Below are 8192 nucleotides of genomic sequence, written 5' to 3'. Positions count from 1 at the left end.
GACCTCTATCCTACATTATTCAACTGCAGCCTCATGACACTGCTCCTCTTGAAGCTCAGTATCCCAGGGCCGAGTCAGCAATGACCACGAGGACCGTGAGAATCCCTGGGGAATCATGCCCCTGGGTTTCTCTCTGGGGCACGTTTTGGAGAGGAGGTGAGTCCTGGGGGTACTTGGGGGATACTAGCACCCTGATCTGAGGACATGGTCTCTGATTCTGGGAGCATCCCTGAAGCCTACATCCCAGCTGCAGCCTGGTCTCATTTTGTGGCAGAGTCTTTGTGCCAACACTGTGAGCTGAGAGCCCCAGCATGGTCCTCTCCACTTCATAGAGGGGCCCACTGAGCCTCAGATGGGCCGAGTGGCTTCCCTGAGATTACAGGCAGAGCTGATACTCGAACCTGGTATCGTGGTTATATTTACAGTTCTTCCCTGGGTTTTCTCTGGATGCCTGGGAACAGATGGCACCAGGCAGGATTCCTAACAGAAAGCAGATCCTGGCTTTGCCTGGGTCTTGTCTCTAGGCTCCCGTGGCTTTTAGAGCAGTGGGCCATATCCTCAAACTTGTATTTACTGCCTTTGTGCTCTGGGGCACCTTATGTCACCTCTCTAAACCCCGGTTTTCTCACCTGTAAAATGGGACTTTACCTTGCAGGGGGAGGGGTTAGACCAGAACATGTGAAACACCTGGCATCTGGTGATACAGTAATTCTGGGGCTTGCTTGTTCTTTGGGGTGCTCCTTGTCTCTACAACGGGAATTGGAAGACCAGGAAGAAAGCTGCAGCCTGGGGTCCCAAGCCTGCAGGACAGGAAGCAGGACTCTGTTCTCTCTGGATACAAATGGCATGTCTGGTCTGGGTGCTTGGGTTTTCCCACCAGAAAATCAGTGTACACACTACCCTTAATAGAATCTGGAATAAAAAAGAATTCTAAATGAATGAACGAGGGAGATGTATGATAAATAAACATTCAGATATTCATAAAATTATTATCCTTAATATATAAAGAGCTCCTATAAATCACTAACAGGAAAATGCTAGGAGGGTGTTGCCAGACTCCCAAGTACTCAGAGAAGGCTCCTGCTGAGCTGGAGAGAGACCCCTGTGGGAAAAAATACACCTAATGTCACCTTCATGCAAAGTTGATTTCTTAAGGGGCTGCCTTGTTATGTCATCTAATATTTTCAAAAGTATCAGTCAAGCAGGGACCAAAAGGGTTTCGCTTTTTGTCCACCCCCCCCCCCCAAAGTCCCTAAGGCAACCTAGCCTTCCAGAAGAGATTGCCAGTTCTGGATTGTATAAACACTCTGTGCAGGAAGCGTCTATGGGAGATCTTATTCCTGCCAGCCTGTTTACCAGGTAGAGAAGCGGGCCCGCCCGGCAGACCAGGCCCCAGGGGGTGGCCCTTGAGGCTCAGAGTGGCCTCAGGCTTGCAGGGAAAGCCAGTGATGCTGATCATTGCTTGTGACTTGTAGGTGCCCGGCTTTGTAGATGCCTAGCTTCCCTTCTTCTCCCCTTCCTTCCGACCTTGGTCACTGGGTACCTGAAGGCCCTTCCTGGCAGAAATCAGGGGGCCACTTGGGCAGAGCTGATATGTACCCTCTCTTCCCTGGGCCACTGCATACATTAGGGCCCATCTTGAAAAGTGAGGCTGTAACCGCCCCCCTCCCCCCCCCGCCCCCCAGCCAACCAAGCAATAAGGCTCCTTCTTCTGTCTCGGGGCCCAGGTAAGGAGGAGGGAGGGCAGACTGAGAGCTAATGGTGCTGGGCTCTTGGCCCTTTAAGACACTGGCCTCCTGGCTGGTGTGGAGACGGTAAGCCGAGGCAGCTCCTTGACTCTGCTGATGGTCACTGGGCGATAAGAGGTACAGCCTGGCTCCTCCTGCCTTTGAACTAAGCGTTCTGTCTCTTTCCCGCCTGGGAGCCGTTTTGAACTGTCAGTTCCTGGGGATTAGATGCATGTTTAGGCTGGATGAACTCATGAATGAAAATATTTTGCTTCGTGGTTTCAGCAGCAGCGTCCTGCGCAGTGGGTCCCCTTTGCTCTCCTCTCCCTCACTGGCACCACCCACCCAGGTCCACTCGAATAGCAGGGCCAGGGCCCCGCCAGCAGCACTCAGGGGGCCCCCTGACACTTTGGACAGGGCCATAATGCTGTGATGAGACCAGGTGGCTGGCAGCTTTTGGACCAGGTGAGCACTTTCTTGATACTCCCCCTTCCCACCCCCCACCCCCCAATCCGTGATACTGTCTTTAGCACAAGATGGCCGTGGGATGGCCCCAGGCTCTTCCGTTTGTGAGCAAAGGCGGAGCTGGGAGAGCGGCATTGGCCATGGGTTTGTGTACTTCCGTCAGCTTTGATTCCAGTGCCATGGGCTTCCTGAGCTCTGGTGGTGGAAGTCATGTGGTTGGGGAGCAGAGTCTACAATCTGGGAAGTGGTATCATGGAAGAGACCAGAAGATCAGAGTTCCAATTTCAGCTCAGCCTCTTCCTTGTGTGATCTTGAGAAAGTCTGAAAACTGCTTCCTGTCCCCAAATTAGAGATGAGAATGCTAGGGTGCCCGCCTCTCCTTGCCAAGTGCCTCTGAAGGTTTTTAGTGCATGAAGTGCAATCAGTGTGCCTGGTGTGGAGTTAGCATTGCATCACCATCCGTTCCCACCTGGAGGCTGGGCTGGGCCAGGAGGCTTGGTCAACATGCACTCAGTGTCCCCTCTGCCCCATGCTGCAAGGATGAGGAAGACCCAAGGAAAGTACTTACTGGGCTTCTTTGTGATGGACAAAGTCATCAGCTCTTAAGTGAATTAGTGTAACAATAATTAATACATGAGGGCTCTTACTGGCTGGGTTATACCCATAGCTCATTCCACCATATCATTTTTATTACCATGTGGCTCTGGAGGTCTGTGGACCCCTGTAGTCAGCAGCCACTGTCCAGAGGATAGCTGTCTGCTACCACCTCTTGCAGGAGACTGCTGGGGGCTTCCTGTAAAGGGCATCGGTTGGGAGCTATTAGGAATCTGCTTGGGGATGCAGCGGGTTATATTGCTTAGTGAGTAGCTACAGTTGAGGTTCAAAACAAGCTTTGGGTTAGTGACTGGTGGCTAGTGACCTAGCCTGGATGGGTAGGGAGTGTAAGTACATGCGCTGACCTAGGTTATGACTGAGTCAATGTGCGTGCGTGTGTGTGTGTGTGTGTGTGTGTTAGGATGAAGGTGGACCTGGGAGTATTAGTGGAAGACTTTGCTGGTCTTGACTTCTGGTCAGTGGCTTTATCCGTGAACAGTTGATATTCTGTGTAAGTACTATATGTTAAATTTTAGAAGAACTGGAACAAAAAGAATAGAGGTAACCATTGTTAACATTTTGAAGTCTTCTAGCCTTTTTGTTTTGTATGTATACATACTCCTTTTCCGTATAAAACCGTATGAGCCATTTCTATAACTTGTCCTCACTTAGCAACATATCATGGTAGAGCTGCATGTACCTCCATGTATCATGGGAGCTTTTCACATTCTGCGCGATCATTTCTGAGGGCCGCTTGGTGACCCGTGGTATAGATGTTGTCCGGTTCTCAGAACCACTCTTTCATTTGGTTATGTGATTATTTCTGTGTGTCTGCCCTCATCCACCACCCTGTGAGAAACATGTTTGTGTGAGCATCACTCATACAATTGTTTTCTGAAGATAAGTGCTCAGGAGTTAAATTTGTGAAAAAGGTGTCTGCGTTTTTTGAGCTTCTGATGCCGTTTGCTGAGTTGCCTTCCAGGAAGGTTATACTACTTTACATTCCCACCAGGAGTGTTGGAGAGTGTTTGTTTCCCTTTACTCTACCCAACATGTGGTATCAAATGTGTACGGTTTAAATATCTCCTCTGTTTTCCTAGAGAAAAAAAGTGAATGTCTAATTGTTTCAACTTGAATCTTTCATTACCTAAAATGTATTTTTGTATAGTTCCTCACCACTTATATTTATTATTGCCTGAATTAGCGGTCTACACAATTTTCTCCTTTCTCATGAAGTGTTTTTCCTGTTAGTGATTTATATGAGCTCTTTATATATTAGGGATAATAATCTTAAGAATATCTGAATGTTTAAATATTTATCACACATCTCCCTCATTCATTCGTTTAGAGTTTTTATTTTATTCCAGATTCTACTAAGGGTAGTGGTGAATTCATGAATGAGACTTTGTATGCCCCCTAATTCGGAGAAGCTTACAGCTTGTGAGATAATAAAGTATGGCCCTAACCAGGTGGGCTAGGACAGTTATACCCAGTTCTGATGGGAAATGAGGAAGGAAAGGCTAGGGTGGGCAGGACAGAGCATGAGGGCGTCCTGGAAGTGGCACTGGAAGTTGGGTCTTGAAAGAGGTACAGTCTACAGATACGGGGTGGGGAGGGGACTGGATGTGAGAGAGAGGGAACATGACTGAAACATGACCGGGTGGGACCGGGCCTAGAGCAAAACCTATGCATCGGCTGGGGTTGTAAATGACCAAACAGATTTATTCAGGGCCAGCTGTACGGGGACAGCACCCCTGGTGAGGGAGAGTGGTAATGATATGGGGAGGGGAGTCTCCCCCTTTCCCTCTAATTCCATGTAGGACTTCCTTTTCCAAGTAGAAGCAGTGTGGTCCTTGACCCCTTCTGCACACATTCCTTGTGCCTGGTTGCATGCTTTTAGAGGAACTTTCTTACAGCAGAGGAGGCAATGGTGGGGTACGTTCTTCTGGGTCAGAAGCCCCTTCAGATTCTTGTAAGGTGCATCAGGGTGTTAAATCCTTTTTACGGAAAATAACCGAGGTCCAAGAAGGCAAAGGGACCATGTGTGTGTTAGCCTGAGGGGGGCCTTTAGAACTGTGATGTAGCACAGCCAGAATCATCTCAGGGCAGGAGGGGGCCAGCTGCCTGCCTCTGGGTCTGTCTCCGTGACCAGGGAGGTGGGGGCAGAGGAGAGGCCTCTGGGCTGCTCGGGACAAGAGTCGGGTGGCCACTGGCCATGCAGTCACGGGCTTGCCCCACAGGATTTTGATAATGACCGTGCTTCCTCCTCAGGCCCAGGGTCTCACCCTGGGAGACCGGGCAGGGCAGGGCCTGTCCAGGGTGGGGGTGCACACGCAGTGTAGGGACTTGGAGCCTTTAGCCAGCCTCCCGTCCGTGTGAAGCACTGTTGAGGCCCAGGCAGGCACCGGAGGGGCAGGGGGTGCTGGGCCTCATGCCTGGGGCCACTGGTCTAATTGGGAGATGGGATGGGGCCCCTTTGGTCCAGAGGTCAGGACGTGGGGCTGTGGGATTGTTGCTTCAGCTGGTACTTATCAAGCACAGACGGTGGCCCAGGCAAGAGTTGGGGACACAGCCTGGGTGAAGAGGCTAAACCAGCCTCTGCCCTTGGGGGTCACATTCCTGTGAGGATGGCCAGGCAGAAGCAGGGAGTGGCACGGAGAGCTGTGGGAGCATGGGGGTGGGGGGAGGGAGTGGCATGGGAGATCATGTCTGGTTGAGGTCTGAAGACGGAGTAGCTATTAGACGGGTAAGGGAGGGAGAGTGTACATGAGACGGATGGCCCCCTGCAGTCCTCCTAGGCTTCTCTGGGAGGGCTCAGGCCTTTGGTGGACACGGTGGCTGCAGCCCCCCTCCCCGCCCCCCGTTGGGAAGCTGGCCCTGGGAACCAGGCAAGGCAGCACTGAGGAAGGGGTGTTACCCCACCTGTGGTGGCCCAGAGCTCCCCTCCACAGGCAGGGGTGGCTGGTGGGGGTGAGGGCAATCCCATGCCATCTCTTCACGCTGAAGTATATATTCCTCCCTCCCTCCCTTCCTTCCTTTCTTTGCTTATTTTGAGAGAGAGGATGCAAATGCTCACAGGAGGGGCAGAGAGAAGGAGAGAGAGAATCCCAAGCAGTCTCCACACCTTCAGCACAGAGTGTGACGCGGGGCTTAAACTCATAAAATCATGAGTTCATGACCTGAACTGAAAACAAGAGTCAGACTTCCTTTTTCTTAAGTTTTTAAAAATGTTTGTTGATTTATTTTTGACAGATAGTGCAAGTGGGGGAAGGGCAGAGAGAGAGAGGGAGACACAGAATGGAAGCAGGATCCAGGTTCTGAGCTATCAGCACAGAGCCCAATGCAGGGTCCGAACCCATGAACTGTGAGATCATGACCTGAGCTGAAGTTGGACGCTTAACCGACTGAGTCACTCAGGTGCCTCCCGAGAGTCAGATGTTTAATGGATCGAGCCACCAAGGTGCTGCTGAGGTATACAGTCTTGACCTTCTCTGAGAGGAGTCCCTCAGAAGGCGGGAGGAGCATTTCCTGGGATTCAGGTGCTCATGCTCTTCATCCCCCCCCTTCCAGGAGGACCCGAGGGCTCTCAGTGACATGGAGCCAGTGGCGCCCCTGCTGGGCAGGGACGGAGATGTTAGCTTAGGGGGAGGCAGGTCCCTGCTCAGCTCTGCTCTTCTCGCTCCCAGGAAGGCCAATACCCCACCAGCAGGGCACCCCAGCTTCTCACGCAGGCGCACAGACCCTCTGAGGGCTCATTGTTGCCAGCTGCTCGTGCCCTCCATGCTGCTCTCTCACCTCTACACCTTTGCCTGTCTGGCTTCCTCTGCTAGATCTCTGTCCTGTTTTGATGTTCTCCTCATCCTTCCAGGTGGACAAAGTTCGCCTCCTCCCAGAAGCCTCCCTAGCTTTCCTAGCCATCTTGGGCAGCGCATGGCGTCCCCGCTCAGGGCCCTGGCAGTTGTCACCACCCCACGGTTGCCCTGTTTTGAACTGGGCCAAACTAGTGCAGAATTAGGAGGCATGGGGTTCCTCCTTCCAGCCTGCCCCTCCTCCATGGGTCCTCATGGGGCCCGGCCCCCTTGCAGTTGGAGGCTCAGGTGCCCGTGAGGGCAGCCACGTGAGTTCGTGCAGTAGCATTTCCTGGAGAACTGGCAGGACTTGCTCAGTGCGCATCTCCCCGCCCTCAGTGTGTGAGGCTAACGCAATAATGAACAGAGAGCACGCAGCAGTGTGAGTGGTCAGGAGCACAGTCTCAGCTGCTCAGACTTTCCCTCTCACCCGCTGTGTGACCTCAGGCAAATGGTTCAACCTCTCTGAACCTCCGTTTCCTCATCCTTTTAACTGACACACAAATCTGCCTCGGGGTGTTGTGAGCACTGAAAGAGATAATGGGCATGTAACCCTCACTGCCCCAGGGCCCTACACACTGTCCTCACACAGTCATGTAGCCAGAAGTGATGAGAAAGCTGTCCCTTGATTGTCCTCTGCAGGGAAGTTGAGGTTGCTGAGTCCCTATCCTGTGCAGTTCCCTCCCACACCCAACTTTTCCTCTGTGCCCCCCATGCTCCCCCAGCTCTTAATGATTAGATGGACCCACCCTCCAACTCAGTGTCTCCAGCTCCTGGGCGGAAATAGGCGGGCGGACCTCAAACTCTCTTGCAGTGGGCGCAGGGATGGAGGGACACACACATGTGGATGGATGCACCGTCAGAGGTGTGCAAGGTCCTGGTCCATCACTGATGCTGAGTAGACATAAGGCTCACACTCCATCCAGTGAGTGTTGAGGGACAGTCATGTGCCAGGCACCAGGTTCGATTCTGGCCTCTAAGGAACTTGGAGGGAGGTGGTGGCGGGGCCGTTGGCCAGCTGAGAAGTAAAGCTCAGATCGCACACACTACCCGCAGGTTGGAGAACTCAAGTGTGCTCATCACGCCCAGGGCTGGCGGTGAAGCGCCAGCGGTGCCCCAGGCTGGGTGGGTGGGGTGCTCTGGTGGGTGGGGAGCCCCTCACGTCTCATCCTGGCTCCAGGGTCCGACAGGGAGACCATTTGGATGAGGACAGGACAGGGTGAGGGCATGTGACGGGCAGCTTCTCTACGTACAGGATTAAATATTTACATTAGGTAAAGATGAGGGTTAAGTGCCTCCGCTGCAGGCAAGGGAGAGTGGGGAATTGCTGCTGGGGCAGCTCCAAAGAGCTTCTAGAGAGCTGCAGGAGAGAGGACCCTGTTTGGGGGCTCGGTGGAACCGGTGGCGAGAGGCTGGGGCCGAGTGCGAGTGAGGGGCTGCGTCTCCTGTGAGCTGTGTGAGCATGTGCGGTGGCCCAGGAATGTGGGAGCCACATACTTTTGGGTAATTAGGTTGGCTCCTCCGCTGGGGCTGCAATTAGCTGCAGGCGGGTGACAGG

This window comes from Hyaena hyaena, unplaced genomic scaffold, assembly GCF_003009895.1.
Source record: "Hyaena hyaena isolate Hyena2069 unplaced genomic scaffold, ASM300989v1 scaffold_214, whole genome shotgun sequence".
In the NCBI taxonomy this organism is placed as follows: Eukaryota; Metazoa; Chordata; class Mammalia; order Carnivora; family Hyaenidae; genus Hyaena; species Hyaena hyaena.
This window is presented reverse-complemented; position numbering follows the sequence as displayed.